Raw genomic sequence first — 27,435 nt, 5'->3', positions numbered from 1 at the left:
TGACTTCACTAGGAGTTGTCCATGTTCAGTATTGCTGAAGGTGGCAAGTGCAGAAACAGTAAAAGGAAATATTTTTTCACACAATCAGACTGGAAATCTGCCACGGGAAGTCATTGAGGCCAAGAATCTAGGAAGTTTCAAAAGGGGATTGAACATTGATATGGATAACAAGAATATGCAGCGTTATAATCACCAACAAACTCTGGAAGGGATATTAACCCTCATGTTCCTGGGCTTAAAACAGTCTCTAATGATCAGAGATTAAGAGGAGACCTAATGCCAGGGGAAGGTTATCTCACTACAGCCCACTGCAAAGTTCTTACACCTTCCTCTGAAGATTTGGTGCTGGCCACCGGTGGAGATCGTATACAAGACAAGATGGATCTCAGGTTTGATCCAGTCTTGCAGTTCCTATGTTCATAAAAATCAGGCTTACAGTGTATTAAATTAGTCATGCAAAAACAGCTAGTCAAAATGAGTGGCCCTGCTGAAAATATGGGCTTTAGTTTCTCCATCTTTATAATGTGGATAATCCAGTCTCAGAGGGGGTTGTGAGAATTAATTAATGTTTTCAAGATAGAACAATGCTGTCTATGATAGATATTATTATTATTTAGCAGACAGATTGTAATTGTTCTATGAAAAAAATCTCATGACATTGTGTTCAAAAATAGTTCCTGAGCTCCTCTACACAGCTGCCACATTTCCAAGTTAAATATCTCAGTTGGTTGTTACATTTGTTTTTAAGTACCAAAAGAGATAAGACCAGAGTGGAGACTGATGGTTTGCCAAATATTTTGTGGGCTTTTTAAAATCAAAACCATGCAAGTTTCCTGAACCACACTAGAAAGGACACGCGCTGGCAAAAGTGCAGCCCAGAACACAAATGGTCTGCAAGCCCTGGAATGAGGGGGGTCAGGATGGTCTTACGGGGAAGGGAGTAGGAAGCAGAGTTCAGTTCTGGGGGTGCCACGCACTTCCTCTGTAACCTCGGCAGCGAGGCTGAGTCTGGGTCAACTGACTTGGGCTCACGCTGGGGGCTAAAAACTGCAACATAAACATTTGAGCTTGGGCTGGGCTCTGAAGCCTGGTGAGGCAGGAGGGGCTTAGAACTCCAGCCCGAACGTCTGCACGGTTATTTTTCCATAGCATGAGCCTGAGTTGGTTGACCCAGGCTCTGAGCCTCGCTGCCATGGATTTTTTGCTGTGTAGATCTAGCCTCCATGTTTCAAATCTCCATTTGTAAAAGGAGGCTACTACTATCTTTCTTCCACCCTGTCTTGTCTCTTTAGATTGTAAATGCTTCCGGGCAGGGAGTGTCTCTTACCGTGTGGCAGTATGGGGCCCAGTAAAATGGGGCCCTGATACTGCTAGGGATCTCTGTGCACTACTGGCATACAAGTAATAAAGACGTGCAGTAGAAATGCTAATGGGGGGGATAGATGGCCATTTAGGCAACAATCCATCATGGTGGATGCTTCCAAAATCAGCAACATGTGTATGAGGACCCATTAAATGAGAACAAAACATACACCAGTGAGTGGTGAGTTCCTTCTCTATCTTAAAATGCGAATATACAGAAAATGAATCCCCAAAGGAAAGAAAACTGACTTCTTTCAAAACAGCCCATCACCAGTGAGCATGCTGCTACCAGCAATTTCCCACCCCCCATATCCTCAAGATGAAAACTCAGATGCTGTAGAAGGTACAAACTCTTCAGCTGGGGAAATGTTTGGAGAATCTGGCTTCAATGATACATCAAAAGCATGCATGATTTCATTGGAGGATGCATCAATGGTAAAATTTATGCTTTGAATGTGAGACAGAGACCAGAAAAACTGGAAAATAGTTTAAAAAAAGATGAAAGACACTCAGCCCATACAAATCATAGAAACATAGGACTGGAAGGGACCTGGAGAGCAGAGGTAATCTAATCCAGTCTCCTGCACTCATGGCAGGACTAAATGTTTGATGCGCTGTTCCTCAAACAAGTTATGCTAAGTTAGGGTCACAACTATATGCATATTAGAGGTACCTGCTAGCACAGAATTCTGGAGCTAGTACAGTTTGCATAGATAGTTTGTGGAAACTTGCTAAAACTTAACATACAGGATGACCTATAGCTGTGGAAAAATGCTTCCAGCTCTCTTCCAAGGCAGCCCATTCCAAATCTTCAAACAGAGGCATGCTGGCAGCTTTGTCTGGTACACAGGAGTGGGAGCAAATTGTCAAAGAAGGTGGGTTTAAAGAGGACTTACATTTCATGACTCATAAATCGTTTTCCTCTTTTCCCTGCTCTGAGCCCAGAGATGCAAAGCTAGGAGGCGGGACTTGAGAGATCAAAAAGGACTTTCAAAGCAGAGAAAGTGGGAACTTCATTTTTATTCGCAGCAGAATTTAGAATTATAAATCAAGGGCGGAATATTATACATCGTGAGGGATGTTATTTAGCACTCTGTTTGCAGCTTTAAAATTAGCAAGCGAGCACATTAGGACCTTGGAAGAAGACTAGCACAAGCAAACTCTGCTGCCTGTTACAATGGTCTGAGGTTGTGAACATATTGGCCGCAATTCATCCTCGCTGTAAAGCCAATGGAATTACATCCAGTATGAATTTAGCTACAGTAAGAGACTGTGTCTTGTTCAGTTAACAAGACAGAAACAGGATGTTAAAATTATGTTATGAAAAAAGAGCACCAGACTTAACGTTCTCTGTATCTTTCATTCTCCTGTACACTCCTGCAGCACTGCCAGCTCCAAACATGAAAGATTAATGAGTGATCCCTCCCCATAAAACACACAATTGGCTTAAAAATAATTAGATTTTAAAAATGTACTAATTTGTTGTTGTTTTTTTGTTGGTTTGCCTTCTGACTTTTGAGCCTTTAGGAGTCACGTTTTCAAGCTTTGTAGCCATGAAGGCCAGAAATGTACTTTTATTTGTTTTCAATGAAAGCTGAGAGTTTCACATAAATACCATGACTCTGGCAGCTGGGCCTTTAAGAAACACACCAGATATCACGAGACTTGCATTAAATGTGCAAGTTGGCAACACCCCCTCTTGTATTCCCTCATATTCGTCTCCTGTCTGTTTTAGTTCTAGCTTGGATACGCACGCATGTGTGTAGGCCAATGGTACTCAAACTTTTTTACTGGTGACCCCTTTCACATAGCAAGCCTCTAAGTGCAAATCCCCCCCCCCTCAGTATACATTAAAAACACATTTTACTATATTTAACACCATTATAAATGCTGGAGGCAAAGTGGGGTATGGGGTGGAGGCTATCAGCTCGCGACCCCCATGTAATAGCCTTGTGACCCCTGGAGGGGTCCTGACCCCCAGTTTGAGAACCTCTGGTGTAGGCATTACAACATATTCCGGGTGTGTTTACAGGAAGAGCTACTGGAGCTTGCAGCATATTGTGCTGGCATATACTGCGATTGCTGATGCTTAAAGAACCTTCCAATAAAGATGAATGAGAAAGAAATGCTAACAGGTTTGAGAGAAGAGTTTAATGGCACCACAGATAGAGGAGCTTGTTGGAAAAATAGAAGTATCGTCTCCTGGCTTCCCAGGAGCACTGCAGAAGAGGCTGTGGACCAGACAAGTTTAAGGAAAGGAAATGGAACGTGTTAGGGCAAAGTGTGTGGGAAAAGAAGAAACTGTGTGTCCAGACGTTTACAGTCAGCTCACGGGTCACAGCTGTTTGGAGAGAAAGAAAAAGCAAACGATTTTCTCTGTTTACATACAAAAGATTCATGTGAGTTGCACAAATGACAAAGCGGGTAGCTCACTAAAATGTCCAGATCTCCCAGTGAGATAATCACTTAAGCACCCACAGTGGTAACAAGCTCGTTCTGCTGATAGCATTCTTGTTGCTTTTCTGCATGCGTTTTTACCACGTTTTTTTTTCAGTCTGACTCTCAAATGCAAAGTGTGATATTTGTGGATTGAAGCCTCTGCACGGCACCTGACAACTTCCCCACAACAGCCTGCGAGGTAGTTAAGTACTATTATCCCCACTTTACAGGAGGAGAGACTGAAGCGTAGAGAAAGGGTACTTGCTGGAGATCTTGCCGCAAACTAACAAGCTGGGACAAGGAATTCCTACCTGCCAGTCCTGTGCTCCAGCCAGCGCTGATAATCCTTTGGATGCATTTAACATTCGTATCTATCAGAAAGTCAAACAAAAAGAAAGTTAAAGACTAAGGGTAAAATTTTTCAAAAGTGCCCAAGTTCCAGGGCCATAGGCCCAGATCCTCAAAGGTATTTAGGCACCCAACTCCCATGGGAATTAGGCGCCTAATACCTTTGAGCATCTAGACCTTCGGCACCTATTATTTGTATTACTGTAGCATCAAGGAGGCCTAGTCAGTTAGGCACATAGCAGCCCAGGGGGATTTTCAAAACCATGTATCTCCATCTGTAGGTACCAAAATACCTTTTACAATCTGCCATTCAGGCCATAGGAACCTTGTCTTTTAATGAGATTTAGCTCCCTAGCTGCCTAAGTCTATTTTCAAAAGTTATTTAGGAGCCTAAGTCGCTTAGATACCTTTGGAAATCTCAGGCAAAGCTCACATGTCTATCCCCCCTCATAAATGGAGTGATGATTTTTCTGCCTCCCGTTTAGGCACCACCAGTTCTGAGGAGACAAAGCAAAATCTTTCCCCCTCCCCTTTTCTGGTTTGAATGGTTTGAGGTGGTGTAGGAGGTCCAGAAGGGATCAGAGATTAGCTCTATACAAGGAGCTGTTTTCTTTGCCATCATTCCTCAACCGTGTTACCGTGTTAACGGCCGGCCAGGGAAAGGCGGGGGTGGGGGAGACTTGGCCTGCAGGTTTCGCTTGGATTCTTCCTTCTGATTTCTCAAAAGACTCATAATACTTTTGAAAGAGACTGAGAGAAATAATTAAGCCAAAGAGCAAATTGAAGGCCAAGGCCTATTATTCTTTGGGCAAAGATCCCGCTCCTGCTGCAATTAGCACCTCCTGCTGATGTTATTAACGGAGTCAATATCCCCACCCACTCGGTTCTAAAAGGGGTGGGCAGAGGCTGTCTTCCATTTCCACGTGCTGGTGGCGGGGAGCAGAGGGGTCAGCTTCCCATGTTCATTTCCTCAGGAAGTGGGCAGGTCAGTTGTCTGTTTCTATTTAAACCTGATCTCCTTGCACTCTCCCTCCTTCCCCAGCCCCAGCCTGTCCTAAAAATGGAGAGAGATCAACACAGATGGCCTTTTTGTTTAAGCAGTTAGGCCCAGCATGTAATTCTCACCCTCCCGTGGGACAAAAGCCTCCCATAGTCTGGCCTCAGAGCTTCTACTACCCGCTGTGACAGTGGTTGTCAGCCAGGGGTTCACGTACCCCTGGGGGCCGCAGGGGCCTTCCAGGGGGCAGATCAACTCATCTAGAGATTTGCCTAGTTTTACAATGAGCGACATAAAAAGCACTAGCCAAGTCGGCACACACTAAAATTTCATACAGCCAATTACTTGTCTATACTGCTTTATAGAGCATACACTGAAATGTACGTACAATATTTATAGTCCAATGGATTTATTTTATAATTATAAAGGTACAAATGAGAACGTCAGCATTTTTTCAATAACAGTGGGCCGTGACTCTTGTATTTTTATGTCTGATTGTGTAAGCAAGTAGTTTTTAAGTGAGTAACTTGGGGTACGCAAGACCAATCAGACCCCTGAAAGGGGTACAGGCATCTGGGAAAGGTGAGAGCTGCTGCTCTGTGAGACACTACAGCAGCCCCTGAACTTACAGTGTTGTCCAAGGAGCCCATGCAGGGTCTTTTGCAGTAGAAGAGAGGCATTACTCAGTTGCAATGAAGATAAAAGGGATCTCTTTCATTTAGGATGCCAGACACAGACATGATGCTGCAGCTTCCAGACTCACTAAACTCAAGGTACGTCCACCCTGCAGCTTGGAGGGGTAATTTCCGGGCTTGTGTGGACATACAGGTGCTAGTTCTGATCAAGCCAGTGCAGTGATAACAGCAATGTGTAGCCACAGCGACTCAGGCTACCTGCCCAAGTACGTACCTAGGATATTGGACAGGACCGTACAGGGGTAGCTAGCCCTTGCTGCCGCAGCTACACTGCATTTTTAGCACGTTGTTGGGTCTAAACTTTTGGTGAACTTTGGGGAGCCAAAACACACCCAGACTGGCCGTCTCTGCATAATCCTTTCTGAACCCTTTATCGAACAAAGCACTGACCTGCAAACTACTCATGACACCCCCTTTATTAAGTAGCCATTAGCCTTTATCTCTATGTATTTACTTGTTAAACTTGCTTTTCCTGTAAAATCTTGATTGATTATGCATGACCATTATCTTTTGTTAATCACTTTGTTTACTTCTGTGTATAAATATTGATGCTCACCCCTAATAAAGGGGCCACACTTAATCTAAAGCTTTTTAGAGCTAAGGATAGTGTGAGCCCGTTGATCAACGCATTGGTGTCTGGTCTCTGACAGAATTGTGTGCCCCATACCAACTCCGCACGAACTCGGGTGCTGGAGAGGTGAGTGAGGACTTGCTTTATTACCTAACAATTTGGGGGCTCGTCCGGGATTCCTTCTGGTGCGGTACCTCTGTCCAGTGGTCAGACCACTCATATATGAATTGGCAAGGCGCCACAGGAGATTTCTCCCAGCCAATTCAATATTGAGGGGTCGTGTATTGGACAGCAGGGTAAACGCCAGTTGGAGGGCTCCTGTCAGACACCATGGGTCAAGGGACTAGCGTGCCTCTTGAGAGTCCGTTGGGGATTGTAAATAAGTTATGGAACGAAGGGAAACTCCCAGTACAGACAGGAATGTCTAGGAAGAAGTTGTACACACTATGTGTAAGGAATTGGACTGGGTATACCGCGGTATTGGCCAACCTGGAGATGAGGTGGCCTTCGTATGGCTCTTTCGAACAGGCTGCCTTAAGAGGAGTAAAGAGCCAGATCGAAAAAGACCATCCGGGACAGTTATGTTACTGGTTTTGTTGGGACACAGCAGCAGAGCTGTGGAAATCTTTAAAAATTATGGCAGTCAGGTACTCTCCCGAGAGTGAACCCCCTCCAGGTTATTTCGATGAAGGGTGTAGACCACGGCGTGTTTTGACCCGTCAGCTGGTCCCCTCTGCACCTGCCCCTATTCCTCCGCAGGGGGACTCTCTCCATGTAGCAGAGGGGAATCTGCAGAATCCCAAATTGGAATTTCTGCAGAAGGATAAGGAGGAAATGGAGGGGCAAACCTCGGGAGGAGTAGTTACTAGGCTAATGTCCAAACAGATACAGCAGGGTGCATGCCCCCCCCCGAGGATAGCCCAGAGGATGTCCCCGTCAAATCTCTTGCGAGTAATAAAAGTATAGTTAGAGAGATGCCTTTACAGGTGCACCACCAGCTCAGCCCATTCCCCAGGCCTGGATCAACTACGGGAAACAGCAGCAGCCGCAGCAAACTCAGCCTCCTCAATGACGGTACCCCGGGGGCGAAGACAAACAATGTGATGGTCTTATTTCCTTAATGTCTTTAGCCGGCTCCTTTCTCACTTTCTCCCCTCCCAGCAAAGAGCCTCGTTTAACCCTTTCAGTCCAGGGACTGCCTGTCTCTTTCCTCATTGATACTGGGGCTACTTTCTCTCTTTTAAATCATGCCCCCTCTCCCTGGCTATCCTCTGAGGTTAAAACTGCGACTGGGGTGGAGGGCAACCCACAGTCTCTGGGACTCACTTTGCCTTTGAATGTTATTTATGCTGATAAATGTTTTCCTCACCGTTTTCTTTTTCCCCAGCTTGTCCGATCCCTTTGATGGCCGGGATTTACTCTGTAAGCTTGAGGCTACTTTAACCTGCACTCCTGAAGGGGTAGGATTATTGATGACAGTGTTAGGAGATTCGGCCCCTACTCAGGGTAATTGGGAAACACCCCCCTCTCTCTCCCCTGACCTCACTGACTTGCCTTCAACCCTCTGGGGAATTTCTGACACTGATGTTGGCCTGCTCCTTTCAGCAGAGCCCGTAAGGATTCAGGTGAAGCCTTCCTTAACCCCCCCGTCAGTCCCTCAATACCCCCTGTCGCTGGAAGCCCGGGAGGGCATCCGCCCCATTATCGAGGGATTCATTGCACAAAAGCTAGTCCACCCTCAGCGCACTCCCTGTAACACCCCTATACTGCCTGTCAAAAAGCCTCCTAAAAAGGACGGAAACCCTGTTCGTTGGCGCTTTGTACAGGATCTACGAGTTGTTAATCAGTATGTGGTCCCTCTTCATGCAGTAGTTCCTGACCCAGCTACTATCATCAGCCAAATCCCCTGGGATGCTGAGTGGTTCACTGTTATTGACTTAAAATCAGCTTTTTTCAGCATTCCTGTGCACCCAGACTCTCAGTATCTCTTTGGTTTCACCTGGGAGGAACAAAGTTATGTCTGGCAACGACTTCCTCAAGGCTACAGAGACAGCCCCAGGATTTTCAGCCAGTGCCTCCGCCACGACTTGGAAGGTTTCACCAGTCCGCAGGGATCCACATTGGTCCTATACGTAGATGACATCCTATTAGGTAATCGCGAAGAAGCTGCCCTCCGCATCGATGGTAAGGCACTTTTATTATACCTACACACCAGAGGCCACAAGGTGGACCCTAAAAAGATTCAGTGGGTCTCACAGAAGGTCCGATATCTGGGCTTCCTGTTAACCCCAGAGGGAAGACAGATGGACCCAGCCCGCATAAAGACTATTCAAAACTGCCCTCTACCGAACACCAAGAAACAACTTCGAGGTTTCTTAGGATTAATTGGCTTCTGTCGCCCCTGGTTGCCATCCTGCGGGGAGTTAAGCAAACCGCTCCACCGACTCACTGCTAACCTTGCTCCTGACCCTTTGCAGTGGTCCCCGGACACTATTCAAGCCTTTCAGTTACTCAAGGACAGTGTGGCCTCCTCCATGTCTCTCCGCCCCCCAATTACAGCAAACCCTTTCTCCTTTTGTCCACAAGAGGGGCGGAATTGCTAGTGGTGTCCTTACCCAGCTGAGCGGGCCCCACCATTTCCCGCTTGCTTTTTACTCTCAGCAAATCGACCCTGTCGCTCAGGGAACCCCATCCTGCACCCGGACTCTGGCAGCAGCTGCCCTGCTGATCACAAAGGCAAAGAGCCTAACCCTGGGTCATTTTACCACGGTTTGGACCTCTCATGCCTTGTCAGCCCTTCTGCGTAGGGGCACAACCCAAGTCTTTTTGGCCCATCGTCAGCAACAGCTAGAGGCCGAACTCTTAAAAGACACTAACCTAATTTTTGAAAGGTGTGGACCCCTTAATCCAGCTACCTTGCTTCCTGACCTGCCAGTCCTCCAGGATCAGCACGACTGTGTGGAAGTAGTTTACAGCATCTTACAGATAAGAGACAACCTGTTTGACGTGCCACTGGACAACCCCGATTGCATCCTCTTCTCGAACGGAAGCTCCTTCTATGTTGATGGCAAGCGTTTCACTGGTTATGCTGTCACCTCTGAATGGAACATTCAAGAGGCCGCCTCACTGCCAGGCAACTGGGGAGCCCAAGCCGCTGAACTCTATGCCCTGGCCCAAGCTTGCCAGTTGGCCGCTGGTAAGACCGTTACCATTTTTACTGATAGCAAATATGCTTTTGGAGTTGTGCATTGTCATATCCACCTCTGGAAGTTTCGAGGTTTCCAGACAGCTGCCGGTAAACCCATTCAGCACCTCCCCCTCATCCACAAGCTTTTGGACGCCCTCCAAAAACCCTCTGTCCTGGCTGTAGTTCACTGCCGGGCCCATACTAAAGATAGTAGCCCCGTTACCCGTGGGAATGCCCTGGCTGACGCCTCCGCCAAGAAGGCTGCCACCTTACCTTTAGCCATGCCCACATTGGCTATTGCAACCTCCTCCTTTACTCCACCGCACCCCGTACCAGTACCCGCTGCTGAACTACAATCGTGGGAAAGCCTCGGGGCCACTCTGGTCAAAGGGACCTGGCTTATGCCAGATGGCCGAGCCTGCCTCCCTCGCTCCACATACCGCGTGGCAGTTCGCTGGCACCATGATAAAGGGGGTCACTACGGCACGCACGCCCTCGTGGACGCTATCGCTCGCTTTTGGTATGCTCCAGGCATTCAACCCTATTGCCTATCAATAGTGAAAGCATGCAGCACATGTCAGCGTAATGAACCTGCTCCGCCTCTTAACAAAATTAAGGGTGGAAGACCTCCGCCTGCTGCTCCATTTCAACATCTTCAAATTGACTTTGCAGATATGCCAAAGGCTTTTGGAAAAAAGCACCTCCTTGTTTTGGTTTGCCCTCTGACTTCCTGGGTCAAAGCTTTTCCTACTGCTAATTGTACTGCTGCCACAGTGGTAAAGATTCTCCTTAGAGATATTGTACCCCGTTTTGGCATCCCTCTTGTGCTCGACTCAGATCGCAGACCTCACTTTACTGGTCATGTCCTTGGCCGTTTAGAACAAGGACTGGGCATTTCACACTCCTTTCATACACCCTACCACCCCCAGTCTAGCGGAAAAGTTGAGCGTATGAATAGGGAACTTAAGGTTACATTGGCTAAATACTGTCAGGAAACAGGATTAAAGTGGCCTCAGGTACTTCCTTTGGTCCTGTTTCACCTTCGTACTCGCCCAACCCACGCATTGGGATTATCCCCCTTTAAACTGCTCTATGGACATCCCCCTTTCAAAGGCGGGGCGATACCACGTGCTGATGTTTCACTATTGGGAGGGGATCATATGACCGCGTGTCAGTTTCTCTCCCTACAGGCTCGCCTCCGTACCCTTTGGAAAGCCTCGCAGTTTTCCCAGACCGTGCCGCTGGAGGAACAGATCCACCCGTTCCAACCAGGGAACTTCGTCTGGGCCAAAAAGTTCGTTCGTGACGACACCCTCCAGCCAAGGTTTACTGGACCCCACCAGGTTCTTTTAACAACCCAGACTGCAGTGTTCCTGGAAGGACACAAATCTTGGATCCACCACTCCCACGTCAAGCCAGCCGTAGTGGACCACAGTGACGGACCAGCAGCTCTTGTCACCACTGAGGACACTGCCTTCGACCAGTGGACCAGCTTACCTCTCTCAGACATTAGACTTAAATTGACTCGAGAAAAAAAAATGAGAGGACCCTTTATTCTGACAACTGTATGTTTTTTTTATGCTTTTTTAGTTTATTTTCTGCTTATGAAAAATGCTGTGTTTTTGTAAATGACACCTACTCTGACACTTTTCAACGTACCAAACACCTAAGGGAAATGGCTAAAAACTACTCCTCTGGCCAGCCACCTTATGATTGGTGGGGAGCCTTATGGAATTGGCTGCCCGGACTTGGGTGGGTTAAAAACCTCTTGGTGGGTGTTGTTGGGGCCATAGTAGTCCTTATAATACTGTGTTGCTGTATTCAGTGTGTCCCCTCCCTCATAAACTCATGTAAGTCAGTTTATTCTTTTCCCACTTCAGCTAAAAGCCTTACTCTCTTCGAATTGGCCCAGGCTGAAATTGCCAAGCGGCCCTTGAGATCTTGAAATAGGGTGTAGCTTTTTGATTAATAGTTATCTCAAAGCTACAAATGGAGGAATGTTGGGTCTAAACTTTTGGTGAACTTTGGGGAGCCAAAACACACCCAGACTGGCCGTCTCTGCATAATCCTTTCTGAACCCTTTATCGAACAAAGCACTGACCTGCAAACTACTCATGACACCCCCTTTATTAAGTAGCCATTAGCCTTTATCTCTATGTATTTACTTGTTAAACTTGCTTTTCCTGTAAAATCTTGATTGATTATGCATGACCATTATCTTTTGTTAATCACTTTGTTTACTTCTGTGTATAAATATTGATGCTCACCCCTAATAAAGGGGCCACACTTAATCTAAAGCTTTTTAGAGCTAAGGATAGTGTGAGCCCGTTGATCAACGCATTGGTGTCTGGTCTCTGACAGAATTGTGTGCCCCATACCAACTCCGCACGAACTCGGGTGCTGGAGAGGTGAGTGAGGACTTGCTTTATTACCTAACACGTGAGCTCAGTCAAAGCCAGCGTGTTTACTTCTACCCAAGGGTGCAGGGCGGCCCCACTCTAAATGCTACTACACTAGAGTTTCGTAAATCCCATCCTGGCTAAAGCAAATCACGGGAGAGACCGTAGAATCGATTGCAGCACCGTAAAGCTGCTGGGGCCGGGAGCAAGGTTAGACCCTGGGCCAATCATCAAGATTTGCTGGCCCGTATTTGTTAGAATCCATGTTACAACTGGTGGCAGCTGGGAGCATCCACCCCATGGACTGAGATGGCATGTGGGAGCTGGCCTCCTTTGGGAGTCAGTCTTTAGTGTACCTTTCAATTCCCAAACTGGGAGACCAAGGATTAAAATTATGGATAGGATATCTGGTAATCTAGCAAAAGGATCTGACTATCCTTATTTTCCCCCAAGCAGGAGAATGAAGCTCTAGGCTGACTGTAGTGGGGCGAGGGGTGGTGTTATGGTGTTGTGGCTCCCTTACATCTACCTCCTGCCGATACAAAACACCAGGCCTCATGCGATGAGGCAAAAGCACGCAGCGCAGGGCGTCCTTCCAAACACACAAGTGATAATTAGCGCCTGGAGACTATCTGAGGAACGAACAAGGGAAGCAGCAGCTATTCTTCTGCAGACAGAATTGCTGGGTTCTCTCCACTCTCACCCAGGCTGATGTTCTGATTCTATTTTTGTTCCATATCTCAGCCCTGGGAAGTTCCAGGATGCACAGCCATCGATGGCCCTTTGTAACTTGGAAGCTTACTCCTTTCTGTACCACAAATTCCATCTCTGGCCCACTCCTGCGTTGAGGCTCCCGCTTCTTCTCTGTGACTGCGCCACAGTCCGGGCCAGCTGCTAAACCGGAACACACGTTTCAGTCCTCTCTCCCATGACCACCTTGTTGTCCTCCGGCCAGGCTTCCTCAAACATCCTTTCGTTGGCTTCCTCACTTTTAAGCTCTGATTCTTCCTTTTTTTACATACATACACACACACACACACCGGCCTCAACCTGGATCCTTATGCTTCCCCATAGCCTGTCTCCTAGCTGCTCCTGTAGGCGCTGTCTCCACAAAGGCAATTCACACCACCACTGTAGTTATACCAACACAAGCCCATGTCGCTAGAGGTTGATGCAGATGCATCTTATGTGGGTAAATTCCCAGATCAAGCTGGATTGTTTGACTGTATCAAGATAATTATGCCGGTGCCATTTCACCATGGGCCTTACACCAGTGCTGATGCTGTCACTCTGTCTCCTGCCTTTTGAAAGACCCTGAACAACCTCCTGCCCCGAGGGGCAGCCGGCCCTCTCCTGCTTCGTGGAACTCCTTAACCATCCTATTCCTTCTTGCTCAACTTTCCAGCACTCGGCTGCTCCATGTTCCATGGCTCACTCCTCCATGGTGGGGATAGCTCAGTGGTTTGAGCACTGGCTTGCTAAACCCAGGGTTGTGAGTTCACGCCTTGAGGGGTCCGCTTAGGGATCTGGGGCAAAATCAGTACTTAGTCCTGCTAGTGAAGGCAGGGGGCTGGACTCAATGACCTTTCAAGGTCTGTTCCAGCTTTATGAGATAGGTATATCTCAAATTATATATTCCTGTTGTCAGAGCTCAATGTAAGCTCCCTGAGAGAAGGACCTGCCTGCAGTATAGGGTGAAAGCACCCAGCACTGCCTAAGTAATAATACAAATAAAGCAAAGATCACGGCATGGCACCGGGAAAGAGAAGAGAAGCCGCATTCTTGGAACCTGCGAAAGGGGATGGGGCACATATGCTGGATGGTATGAGCCAATGATTATTAATTATTTGTATTACCGTGGCAACTAGGAGTCACGGATCAGCATCCTATTGGCTCTGGCGCTGTACATGCACAGAACAGAGACCCCGTCATTGCATCATCAGCTCTGCATGGACAGCAGAACTACTGTGCACTGCTCTTGTGAGTATAAAGCCCTGTGCAGGCGTTCGTCACCACAACCAGCACATTCCGGGAGCCAGAAGCCTGGTCTACACTACGCTTTTAAACTGATTTTAGTAGCGTTAAACCAATTTAACCCTGCATCCGTCCACACAACGAGGCCCTTTATATCAGTACAAAGGGCTCTTAAAACCGGTTTCTGTACTCCTCCCCGACGAGAGGAGTAGCGCTGAAATCGGTATTACCATATCGGATTAGGGTTAGTGTGGCTGCAAATCAACGGTATTGGGTTCCGGGTGGTATCCCACAGTGCGCCATTGTGACCGCTCTGGAAAGCAATCTGAACTTGGATGCACTGGCCAGGTAGACAGGAAAAGCCCCGCAAACTTTTGAATTTCATTTCCTGTTTGCCCAGCGTGGAGCTCTGATCAGCACGGGTGGCGATGCAGTCCCAAATCAAAAAAGAGCGCCAGCATGGACCGTACGAGAGATACTGGATCTGATCGCTGTCTGGGGAGACAAATCTGTTCTATCAGAGCTCCGTTACAGAAGATGAAATGCCAAAGCATTTGAAAAAAATCTCCAGGCTATGATACAGAGTCCACAGCACAGTGCTGTGTGACAAGCGTAACGGAAAGCCAAAGAATCAAATGGACGCTCATGGAGGAAAGGAGGGGGGACTGAGGACTCCAGCTATCCCACAGTCCCCGCAGTCTCCAAAAAGTATTTGCATTCTTGGCTGAGCTCCCAGTGCCTGTAGGGTCAAATACATTGTCCGGAGTGGTTCAGGGTATACCTCGTCAATTTACACCCCCTCCCGCCCTGTGAAAGAAAAGCGAAAAAAATCATTTCTTGACTTTTTTCAATGTCACCGTATGTCTACTGCTTGCTGCTGGTAGACGCGGTGCCGCGGCACTGAACAGCAGCATCCTCTCCCCTCCCCTCCCCGGTGACAGACGGTACAGTGCAGTAGGACTGGTAGCCGTCCTTATCATCATCGCGTGAGTGCTCCTGGCTGGCCTCAGGTGAGGTCGGCTGGGGGCACCTGGACAAAAATAGGAATGACTCCTGGTTATTCCCGGCAGATGGTACAGAACGGCTGGTAACCGTCCTCATCATAGCAACTGGGGGCTGAGCTCCATCAGCCCCCCCACTTTCATGTCTAAAGAAAAGATTCTGTACTGCCTGGACTATCATAGCAGCAGGATGCTGGGCTCCTCTCCCCGCCACCATTTAATGTCCTGCCTGGACTATCATAGCAGCTGGAGGCTGCCTCCCCTCATTTTATCTCACTAACAAGTCAGTGTTTCTTATTCCTGCACTCTTTATTACTTCATCACACAAATGGGGGGACCCTGCAATGGTAGCCCAGGAGGGTTGGGGGAGGAGGAAGCAATGGGTGGGGTTGTTGCAGGGGCACCCCCTAGAATGGCATGCAGCTCATCATTTCTGCGGGATCTGACATGGAGCGGCTGTGCTCTCTGGTACACTGGCTCTCTAGTACACTTGCCCCATATTCTAGGCAGGACTGACTATTTTTAGATAAACCATAAAGGAGGGAATGACCCGGGGGGTCATTCCCATTTTTGTCTTTGCGCCCCCGGCCGACCTCAGCGAAGGTCAGCCAGGAGCACCCATGGCAGCAGCAGACAGTACAGAACGACTGGTAACCGTCTCTGCCACCTTGCGAAGACGAATGCTGCTGTGTAGCGCTGCAGTACCACCTCTGTCAGCGGCATCCAGTACGCATACGGTGACAGTGATAAAAGGCAAAACAGGCTCCATGGTTGCCATGCTATGGCGTCTGCCAGAGCAATCCAGGGAAAAAGGGCGCAAAATGATTGTCTGCCGTTGCTTTTACGGAGGAAGGATTGAGTGACGACATTTACCTAGAATCACCCGCGACACTGTTTTTGCACCATCATGCACTGGGATCTCAACCCAGAATTCCAATGGGCGGGGGAGACTGCGGGAACTATGGGATAGCTACGGGATAGCTACCCACAGTGCAACGCTCCAGAAATCGACGCTAGCCTCGGTACATGGACGCACACCACCAAATTATTGTGCTTTGTGTGGCCGCGTGCACTCGACTTCATACAATCTGTTTTACAAAACCGGTTTATGTAAAATCGGAATAATCCTGTAGTGTAGACATACCCAGAGAGAAACTGGCCGTTGTTTTAGTGGGGGAGGAAAAAACCCAGCAGCCATGCTGTGCTTCAGCAGCTGCAGCTGGGGTGCTCACTTCAGCTTCTCAGCCATCCGTGACGCTTCGTTACAAGAGTTGCCAAGCTCGGGTGTTGAATTCCGCTCCGCTGTACGATGGGTTGTGAAGCGTGGCGCAGCCGACTGGAGCAAGGCTTGCAAACAGCCCAGCAACTGCAAGTTCCCTCGCCGCTGACTTTCCCTGGCAGGCGCTCAAGCTCCTGAGCGGATGGGTTTGCTGGGAGAAGACTTGCACTTTGGTGCAAGGACAAAAGAGTCGCTCAGCTTTGCCACCTGCCAGTGAAAAATACACCACCAGCAGCACGGCATCTATAAACTGAATGGAGTTACTCTCAGGGTCTCAGGTCTTATCAGCCCTCCAAACCCCCTCTTCCCTGCAGTACACAGGCCTTTGCTTGCGCCACCATCTTGCGCTGAAGTCAGGACAGTGCTCAGAAACTCAGCAGGATCCAGGGGCGTCAGCACTAAACAGGGGCTCTCCATGGCACCCTCATCTGAGTCAAGGTCCCAGGGCAGCGCTCAGGGCTCGGCGGTGTCGGGAGCAGGGTGGAGGAAGCATTAATCCTGTTGGTTACTGTATGGCCCAAGAACCAGGCAAGAGCTCCACTGTGCTCGGCGCTGTACAGAGCAGGAGACAGTCCCTGCCCTGAAGAGCTGCCATTTGAAATAGACAAGACGCACAAAGCATCGGGGGCAAGAGACACTGTACAGAACCCCAAACCCCCAGTAAGCTGCTCAGAGTCAGAGCGCCTGGGAAGCACCACTGTGCTGGCCCTGGCCTCTTGTGATCTAGAAATAAGAGAGTCAGATTTTAACTAGGGTCACTAATGTAACTCCCTGAACCCCCCCTGCAGGTTCCACTGGACGGAGAAGCCTCCTTCACTTTCCTGAGTTTTATTTACGTGAGTTGGATGAAATGCGCGAATTACTGCCACGAGCATGCATGGATCAGACAGAGACAGGACGCAAACCAACTCCCCCCTTCCCCTCCAAAAAATCATACACATTGTGCACACAGAGCTCAGCTGCATTTCCTGGCAGCGAAATCAATCACCTTCATTTTTGCGGGTTAAATAAAAAAATCAAATCACACCCCTAGCCAAGATAGTTCTACCAGTACAACAGCTGTGTGCAGAGCACCCCTTAAACACTGACTTTGGGTTTGTCTCCATGGAGCAGCAACGCACGCTACAGAGGTGAGATTTCTAAAGTACACTAACGTGTTGCAACATTCATGGCTGCCCGCAGACTCTGCTAGTGCAGAGTTCCCAGTGCACTGGAATGTCGTGCTGAACAGCTTGCTGTCCAGATATCCTCCCATTTCCTCTTTCTGAGGGTGATGGTGCTAAGGACCTGGGCCAGGGACTTCACCAAAGTTCGAATATCCTCACTCATTGCTTTGGCCACCTGGGATCCCAGCCATAGGTCACCCCATTCAGTTTCTGGGACAAGTGTGCCATGAGGTCTCACTCCACGGCAGCCACTTGGAATTTTTCCTTCAGATGAGAGGCAAATGGAGGCCTCTGGAAATGAATTGTTAGGCTTAAACTTCGCTGAGCATGATGATAAATTCTCCATCCTTGGCCATTTGTAAGCCAGACTCAGACTCACAGACTCCAAGGTCAGAAGGGACCACTATGATCCTCCAGTCTGACCTCCTGCACAACACAGGTCACAGAATCTCACCCACTCACTCCTGGAACAAACCCCTGACCCAGGTCGGAGCTATTGAAGTCCTCAACTTGTGGTTTAAAAACTTCAAGGTGCAGAGAATCCTCCAGCAAGTGACCCGTGCCCCACGCTGCAGAGGAAGGTGAAAACCCCCCAGGGCCTTTGACAGTCTGCCCTGGAGAAAAATTCCTTCCCGATCCCAAATATGGCGATCAGTTAAACCCTGAGCATGTGGGCAAGACTCACCAGCCGGACACCCAGGAAAGAATTCTCTGTAGTAACTCAGATCCCATCCCATCTAACATCCCATCACAGGCCATTTGGCATATTTACCGCTAATAGTCAAAGACCAATTAATTGCCAAAATTAGGCTATCGCATCATACTGTCCCCTCCATAAACTTATCAAGCTTAATCTTGAAGCCAGATATGTCTTTTGCCCCTACTACTCCCCTTGGAAGGCTGTTCCAGAACTTCACTCCTCTGATGGTTAGAAACCTTCATCTAATTTCAAGTCTGAACTTCCTGATGGCCAGTTTATATCCATTTGTTTTTGAGTCCACATCGGTACTGAGCTTAAATATTTCCTCTCCCTCCCTGGTATTTATCCCTCTGATATATTTCTAGAGAGCAATCATGGTTTTTGTTTATAAGCTCTGCTCTGGGAATGATCCTGGGGCAGTTCTCTGGATCATGGTATGTAGGAGGTTGGACTAGATGAGCACAATAGTTCCTCCTGGCCCAGAGTTGGTTATTTATGGAAGAGGAACGAGCGCCAGTTTCTCGGGAATGGCTTGGGCTGGGAGCATGCGGGGCTGTGCCTGGGCACAAAGGGGAAAGGTGTTTTTCCTCCTGTAGGCAAAAAAGTACGTCCTGTAGGTTCCCGGCCTCTGTTCGGAGACGGAGTCAGCACAGAGAGGGTCGTGCACACTAGAGGGGATACATGCCTCTCCCTAGTGCTTCCGTCTGCGGATCTGAAAACTCAGCCTCATCCCTGTGTTAGCGCTGGGATAGGTGGGGAAATGGAGGGCAGGCGACTTGCTCCCGGGCAGTGTCAGAGCCTCACCTTGAGGAACACAGTGTAGCTTAGTGGGCAGAGCACTGGGCTGGGACCTGTGACACCCGAGTTTATTCCCAGCTCAGCCACTGGGTTACCTCACACAAATCACGTCCCCGCTCCGTGCCTCAGCTTCCCCTATCTGTAAAATGGGGATAATACTACTGACCGCCTTTGTAAAGTGCTTTGAGATCCACTGAGGAAAAACACTGTATCGGAGTTAGGCATTATTACTATTTTCCTTGTCCTAACCACTAGACCCCCACTCCTGTCCCATAGCTGGGAACAGAACCCAGCAGTCCTGACACCCCTCCCTGCCTCCTCTACTGTAGCCCCAATACCCCAATTCCCTTCCAGGCCTGGGAATAGAACCCAGGTGTCCTGACTCCCAGTTATCTGCCCCCACCACCCCTTCTTTCTGTTTCTGTTGTCTAAGTGTGAGCCGTTTCCAAATGGATTCCTTCCCATTAACAGTTTTCTACCACATCTAACAGTGCCGCTGCTTTATTTTCCCTGTTAATTGCAAACAGAACTTCAGAGGAGGCAGCGGAGGAGAAAGCTCCTTTGAAATACCTCCTTTGGGACCACACCCAATGATGAGATGCCAAAATCTTAACAACCGGTTCCCTATAAAAAGTTCTGATTTAAGGGAGGGGTGGAAGCGGGGGGAGACATACTCGGGCTGGGGGCCCATGCAGGGCCTGGGGAAAATTGCTCCCTCCCAGTGGCCCTACAGCTTGCAGCCCCCACCCCCTTACCTTGCCTGCAGCTCAAAGCAGCAGGACGACTCAGGAGCTCAGCTGAGCTGCCCAGCTGATGTCAGCGGCTGGCCATGCTGCAGCTGGGGGGAAACGGGGGAGGGGCTGGGGGAACCTCAGCCTCCCCAGCTGGGAATCCTGGGAGCAACAGGATGGTCCAGCCCGCGGACCGGAGTTCTTTGCCCACCCCCTGGCCCTTTAACAACCAGTTCTCGACGGAGGTCTAATTTTGGGAACTGGTGGGAACCGGCTCCAGCTCACCACTGAGTGCACCCCATGCCTGGCAGGATACGTGCCGACTCAGGCAGGCAGACAGGCACCGATCCCTTGATACCAGACAACGTAATAGACTTTCCACCAAAAAATAAAGAAGCCGCCTCCACAATTCCTGGGTGCTCTGACAAATTAATTTCTTCACACTCTTTTCACCAGGATAATAGCTGGCACGATCGCCGTTAATAGCAACGGAGCGGTTGTCTCCATGACAACATTAGACCCTATTAAAATCACCTTCATCTACCGAGCAAGTCGTCTCCTAGGGACAATAGGAACAACTGAGGGGAAAGGAAAAAATGATACTGGGGCTTGTATGTTTCTCTCTCGTTTTAACGTTTCCCATCTCTCCGTTAAGTTGGTCCAAAGCCTAGAAAACTCCTCAGTGGACTCTGGTCTATTTCCGAGCGATCTATCGAGGGGAGAACTGCGATTTTAGACCCGCGTGGGCCCGGTTCTCATGTGCACTCAGGCCTGTTTACAGCCATTCAGCAACATAAAGGGCCTTGTTACAGTGGGCGCAGATGTAACCGACGCGCACTTGGAAGCCCCTTTGCCATGCCAGAGCAGTGCCACGCAGAACAAAGCTCCCCAGAATTTAAGATCAGATTGTGGAGGAAGATGGAGCAGCCAGTCACCAGTCCACCCACATGCTGCCAGTTTCAGCCCCTGGGCTCTCGAGGGTTTTTATTATATGGGCTGGGGTGGGGAAAAGGTGCTTTGTATGTCACTGGCATCCATTGGGACTGCTTTGGTCTAAGCTCATTGAAGCGTCATATTTAGAGTCAGTCTCTCAACTCAGGTTTGCCAGGCGGGTGACACAAGGTTTCCAGTTATCCAGAACAGTCTTCTTGTCTCCTTTCCCTGCCATCTCCCCACTACGCACACACGAAGTGTCTGCACAGCTTTTGCTCTCTGTGTCTCTGCCTCTGGTTGCCATCCGCCTCCTCGTTGCTTTCCCTGCTGCAGTAAGATGTGCAGGGCGTATAACTGCATTATGTAATTTTAGAACAGTAACTTCTGCTACCATCTAATGTTTCTGTGGCTTAGATCTCGAAAGCAGCTCACGATTCAAAGCAGCTCTATCCCATGATTAGGGCCAGAGAGGATAGACGGTACTATACGTCATTTGATGCTAGTAACTTGCACTCTCAATGTGCACACAGTTACCTAGTGGCCAGAGGACAGGCCTGGGGTCAGAAAACTGTCCCATTACTCATAAGCAGCAGCGAGAGAATACGGCTGCTGAGCCCTGCGGCTCTGCCACTGAGTCACTTTGTGATCTTGGCCAAATCACATGCCCTGGTTTGCTCATCTGTAAACCGGAGTGAAATGACAGCTGCCCAGCTCTGCAAAGTGCTCGTCAGTCCTGTGGAGAATGGTGCTGCAGCTACTGTCTAGGCCAGCGGCTCTCCACCTTTCCAGACAACTGCACCCCTTGCAGGGGTCTGATTGGTCTTGCACACCCCAAGTTTCACCTCACTTAAAAACTGCTTGCTTACAAAATCAGACACAGCCGCTAGTACTAACAAATGGCGGACTTGCTCATTTCTACCATATCATTAGTAAATAAATGGACTGGATTATATTGTAGTTACATTTCAGTGTGATACTTGAGCCTGTTTTTCCCACTTGTGAGCCTTGCCTGCAGCCCGAGCCCTGCCGCCCGGGGCTGAGGCATGTAACTTAGCTTCACAGAGACCCCCGTGGCGTGAGGCCCTGGGCAGCTGCCCTGCTTGCCAGGCCCTATGGCCAGCCCTGCACTTGCAAGTCCTGTATCCAGAAACGCTGATCAAGATGAGTTGAGTACCCCCGGGAAGACCTTTGTTCACCCCCAGGGGTACACATATCCCAGCTGAGAACCTCTGCGCTAGAGGCCACAACTGAGGTGAGAGCCCCATCGTGCCGGGCACTGCACAGACACGTAACAAGAAGGATCCCAGCAGAGTTTGCAGTCTAGGCAAACAGGCAAAGGAGGCTCTTATCCTCATTTTGCAGAAAGGAAACTGAGGCACAAAGATGTTACAGGCCAGATCCTCAATGGGAGTCAAAGTATCTAGGCCCCAATCTGAGCCTAAGTGACTTGCCCAGGACAAGGCTGGACATCGAAGCCAGATCTCCTGAGTCCTAGCCCAGTGCTTTAACCACCAGCCCACCCACCCATCTTCAGTCCGCCAGTGGCAGGATTACCTGGGCGGCAGAGCTGAGCAGTTCTTTCCTGAACCAACAAACGTTCCGAGAGAGCTAGTGGCTCTTACACCTGCGTCCCGTTTAAATCGAAACCTCGGCTCATAGATCTCGCCCCTCCCGTTTGAGGCCATGCAGAACCTCCCGGTGGCCAGCGGAGCTGGGGTTTACTGTGAAAATCACATGATCACACTTTACATGAAGGTTCCATTTCTAAATAGTTCATAACAGGTGAATACCCAATTCAGACATGTTTTTAATGCATCGTTAATCAATAGTTATGGATTGAGGGAGAGTTTTTGTCCTTCTGTAACACATACCTCTCCTGTCTGTCCTACGTTTATCACGTTATTATTAGAAAGAGGCAGTTTTGCCTAGTGGACAGAGCGCAGGACTTTGACTCAGGAGACCCGGGTTCTAGTCCCACCACTGGCCTGCAAGTCACATCACCACCATGCCTCAGTTTCCCCACCTGTATAATCCTGACGTGCTTTGTAAAGCACATTGACTGCTAGGAATGAAAAGCCCTAGATAAGAGCTAGGGGTGATTATATCTATTGCAGCAGCACCTAGAAGCCCCCCGAAAAAGACTGTCCCTCCATTCATCCTGCATTAACCCTTTAGAAACTATTCATGGAACCTTAACATGCATTGTGGCCAAAGTAACACAGTATTGCCAAAGCCAAGAGTTCAAAAACCATGAGTCAGGTCCCCCAGGACAATGAGATCAGCTTAAAAATATACGACTGTAAATAATACCCATTTGGGGTCCGGCTTCTGCACCATCAGGGGCAGGGTGTTTGCATTTCTCCACAAGCAGGAGGGCTAGGAAGTAACTTTAAGAGTGAAAGCAGAGATGCTCTCATCATCCCATGAGATCGCTGGGTATCCCGAGACTCACGATAAAAGCACGAAAGTTGGCCCCACTGGCTGACAACAGGAAGTGTTTCACCAGAGACAGACACTTCTGCGCAGTCTGAGCTTTGAAATGGCCACTAAAGCCATGAAAGAAACACCTCTAGCCAGGGAAAGTGAGATGCGACAAATCTGGTGGCTTTATAGGGCAGGACAGCCTTTGACCTGCCTGCAAAAGCAACAACATAATTTATACTGTCTCCAAGCTATCGTGACTGTTATTACCAGCAGCGAAGGGAACAGCAGAGACTCATCACTGAAGGGGAAAGACAGGACATGAGTGACTTGGGTTACAAAACCCAGCCTGCATGACTTGAAAGGTTCATGGACTTTTGGGGGTGAATCTACCCCCAGCTGCGATCAAACGGAAGGCTCATTTATGGTTTCGGCTCAATTTTTGGTGTCTTCACACCCCGAACACAAAGCAAACTCCAGGAAGCATCAACTCACACTGGTCAAAACCCTTCTGTGTCCTGAGACCCCTGCGATCCGCTTATAGAATCGGTGTGCGCTCTGTAAATCGACAAAAAACACAAGATAATCTTGGAGCCGGTGCTGCTCTGCAAACATGGTACATGAGCCTGTGACAGCCTTGGGTCAGAACCAGGTATCGCCCCAATTGCAACATCTGGCCATCACACAAGAAATTATTCAGCACTTCTTCCAGATCTCATTTGCCCTCCACTTGGAGGCTCAGCAACCAACTCTGGCTTTGTCTACACTGATCAGCCCTGATTTCGGCCAACTGTGCAGCTACTGCGCTCGGGTGTGGGGGGCTGCTATAAGCCGTGACCTGCCTCCCTGCTTCAAGCAGATGTGAGCTCCAAAGCCGCTGTTTGCGCTGGGGGACCGGTGCAGGTAAAGTGGATGTGGAAGCCGGGTGAAAGCCTCATTGTGGCAGGCACAGCGGATGGGGCCCTGGTGAGACCCTAAGAAGCAGGATTGTTCTTCAGTCTGAGACTCCAGAGCTGCATTTTAAACATCGACAGGGCTGGCACCTCCCCTGGACATACTCCAGATCAGGAGAGAGCTGGAGACAGAACCCCAGGAGCCCTGACTCCCTCCCCTCCCCCGCTCTAATCCACTAGCTCCCACCCCTCTCCCAGAGCTGGGGACAGAACCCAGGAGAGCCCTGACTCCCACCTTCCCACCATTGCTTCCCACTCTCTGGAATCAGGACCCTGGTACTTACCATTGGCCACACAGCTCTCCACAAACACCCGTACATGTTAACGCATCTCTCACTTCCTTTTGATGAGTGCAGGGGACTGGACTCGGTGACCTCTCAAGGTCCCTTCCAGTCCGATGACTGATGCCCATTGCAAGGGCAAACAGGTCGTGTTTCGTGCCACGTGCCTGACAGCCACTGGGAAGCCAGTGTCCCGGCACAGTGTGACTATTGTTCGCCTACAACAACGTACAGAATAAATTCCCCGCTGCTTTGTCAATGTGCGAAACTGTGAAAAATTGCTCCTTAAGCCTTTCGCCTCTTGGGAGCTTTCAGTCGTGCAAAATCCAGGCTGGGATGGTAAGAAGCCAAGTGCGGTAGTTATTTCCCAGGGGAATGTAGTTAGGAGAATGCAGTGTCTTCCCAGGAGCCCCATGAAAACAAGCACAGAGAACTGGGCCGAGCACAGGGCAGCTGGGCGAAATGCAACGGCTTGTGTTGTCCAGGTCGGACTAGAGGATCTAATGGGCCCAGCTGGCTTTAAGCTCCAGGAGTTGAATATCAAAGGTCGGAAGAGTTTGGCTTAATCGGTGAATTTATTAGAAACTTCCCCCCCCACGATGAAAACATTTGCCTGCAAAGGAAACGTTGTGGACATGGGGCCAAACATCTCAGTTGTAACGTGCAGGCCACCTTGCTATCCCAGCCCTGAGCTCCCCGCTCTGCCAGGGCCCCCCAGCCCTCAGTCAGCTCCCCGCTCTGCCAGGGTCCCCTAGCCCTGAGCTCCCTGCTCTGCCAGGATCCCTCAGTCCCGACCCCTGGCCTCACTGCTCTCCCAGCCCTGGGCTGCCCCCGGCCCCAGCTGTGCTAATCCGCTTCCTTCTGAATCAACAGGACTTTGCTACCCCTGCTCAAATTCCTCCCCCCATTTTCCCCACTTTGCTCCCTGTGGTTCATTTCTTCCCTTGCTGCACTGTCGACTTGGCCCATTTCAAACCAAATGCCAGCAGGCCTGTGCCGCTGTGATTAATCAGCTCCGAGCGGAATGCCCCGGGAGAGCATTAATGCCGCAAGCAGTTTCTCCAGAGGTATTTTTACAGCTTATTTGCATAAAGGAGACGCTGGTGGATCTGCCCCAGCTGGCACCCTGCGATGGGAAGCACCAACTCTCTACAATTGCTTCACTTTCTTGCCGCTGGCACCGAGGGGGAGCTCATGTATTTCCAACCCGATGCCCCAAACCCCAAGTTGTCCATTGGAAATCCAGGACTAAACTCGAGCTCAGAAAAGAATGAAATACTTGTTCCTGGAGAACAAAATGCTGTAATTCGGTGGAGCTGGGGAAAAAAATCACAAAGGAAAATATTAGCTGCCATATGACAAATGACAGGGGTTTGCATTCCACTCTGGCCGAGCAAACAGCTCAGCACAACTTCCCACAAGCTTACCAGTGCGCTTCCCAAGGTGGCCACCGAGGGGCGCTCAGAGGAGGGTGTTCCCTCCATGGATGGGGCTCTGTGCTCTCAACAGCTGCGGGCCTGGGAACAGGTTCCCTAGGAAGGTGGTGGATTCTCCAGCACTAAGGGAGACTGGACGTCTCTTTCCAACAGATACGATCTAGCTCAAACCAGTGACAGACCGGACAGAGGAATCACTCGGTGTTAGCCTCTGGCCTGTTACCCAGGAGGTCAGTCTAGAGGGCTGTGATGGTCCCATGTAACCTTAAAGGTGCTGATCTCTGAATCAACCATCTCTCCCTCCCAGAGCGGTGCTGGGCGAGCAGGGAGCATGGCCTACTGAACAGAGCAAGGCTGGGGAGTCAGGACTCCTGGAAAACCTGTGCTTTCTAGCCTCGTTGTCGCTGTGTAATAACAATGGCCGCAAGCTTGCAAATAATTCCACCTGGGCAGAACTCAGCGCTCGTTGGAAGACCTTCCTGAGCATTTCTGTTGGCTGCTCCCACTGAAGTCCTTGGGGCCAGGATTGAACCCCCGGTCAGTGTTACTATCCCCAGTTCACAGATCGGGAAACTGAGGCACGAAGCGAGACAGCAGAGGTAAGCTGACCATGCTCCCAGAGGAAGTGAGTGGCAGAGCTGGGAATAAAACCCAGGAGTCCTGGCTCCCAATCCTGCGCTCACACTGCTCCTCTAATGCAAACAATTCACGCCCTTTCCCCTCTGCAGCACCCTTCTAAATTAACCCCCCCCCCCCGATCCCAATGACTGTAACTCTGCCATGTAAGCCAGGACCTGCCCATCTCCTCCACGGTCACGGGAACATGAAATACCATCTTGCCCCCGGAGGGCAGCACGCGACTCCAGAACTCGCTACTCACTCGCTCCAAGGCACGTGCTCTTTGGCAAGTTCCTCGCTGAGCGAGCTCGTCTCTGCCGGAGGTTCTCTCTTTGCAGGTCTGTTTGAAGTCATTCTTCCCCGGCCCTTCTGCGCTTTCTCCTGGCTGTGTCAGGAGCAGAGATGATTGGAAGGCTCAGATCTTGGCCAGGGGGAAGAGAGACAGGGAGAAAGCAAACGCCATTCATCAAAAGAGCCTCGGCCCTTTTCACATCAGCTGCCTGACAAGCCTCTCCAGTCACTAGCCAAACAGCTCAGCACTTGATGCTTAATAATCCCCTGCTCTTCTCCAGAGCCATTCATCAACGATCTTAACCAGCTGCACAGATGTTAATTAATGAAACCTTAACTGGGAGGAGAGTTCGGCTCACTCTCAGCCCTGACTGCCCGTCAGGGAGGTCATGATCTGAAGGCCAGCCCGAGAGCTCAGGAGGCAGCGAATATCTTTAGTGCAATTGAAAGCAAAGAAAATCTCCCTCCCATGCATGCTGAGCTTTCAAGGTCAAGGACTCCACGCCAAGTCGCTTCCATTGGCTTAGCCTTGATACAATTTCTACTCGCACTTGTATCGGCCAGGCCAGGGGGGCATGAACATTTCTGACTTCAAATAAGAGGTCGCCAACCAGAAATAGTTGTCCAACCTGCTCCAACCACTAACACGCACTCCCCTGCTAACATCTCTCGCAAGGACCCTGCAATTCTGCCCTAATCTCGGCACTGTCCATTCAACTAGTTAGAAAATTCCTTCCTTAACATTGCCCAAGAGGGGAAAGTTCAGGTGACACGAGGTTGTTACCCGGAGGGACTCCCTACAGGAAGAATTTCAAAGCTCAGATCGGTTTCTTTAGTAACACTTTTAAAGCTGTG

The 27,435-nt window shown here is 49.5% G+C and overlaps 1 protein-coding gene across 3 annotated transcripts in view; it reads right to left on the bottom strand.

Moving 5' to 3' along the window:
- SMARCA4 (SWI/SNF related, matrix associated, actin dependent regulator of chromatin, subfamily a, member 4) overlaps positions 1–24,555 on the bottom strand; it is a 92,564-nt gene extending 68,009 nt beyond the window's left edge. Inside the window, exons 1-3 of one of the 3 annotated variants that reach the window (XM_050925497.1) lie at positions 23,497–24,096; positions 23,033–23,215; positions 4,113–4,172 (exon numbers count right to left, since the gene is read on the bottom strand). The gene's annotated coding sequence lies outside the window, so the exon portion shown is untranslated. Of the gene's footprint in view, positions 1–4,112; positions 4,173–23,032; positions 23,216–23,496; positions 24,097–24,238 lie in introns of those variants that run through there. The other 2 variants (XM_050925499.1, XM_050925498.1) reach the window with 2 other exon arrangements.
- Between the last annotated feature and the right edge of the window lie 2,880 nt (positions 24,556–27,435).

The sequence above is a fragment of the Gopherus flavomarginatus genome, chromosome 16, assembly GCF_025201925.1.
Source record: "Gopherus flavomarginatus isolate rGopFla2 chromosome 16, rGopFla2.mat.asm, whole genome shotgun sequence".
In the NCBI taxonomy this organism is placed as follows: Eukaryota; Metazoa; Chordata; order Testudines; family Testudinidae; genus Gopherus; species Gopherus flavomarginatus.
This window is presented reverse-complemented; position numbering and strand designations above follow the sequence as displayed.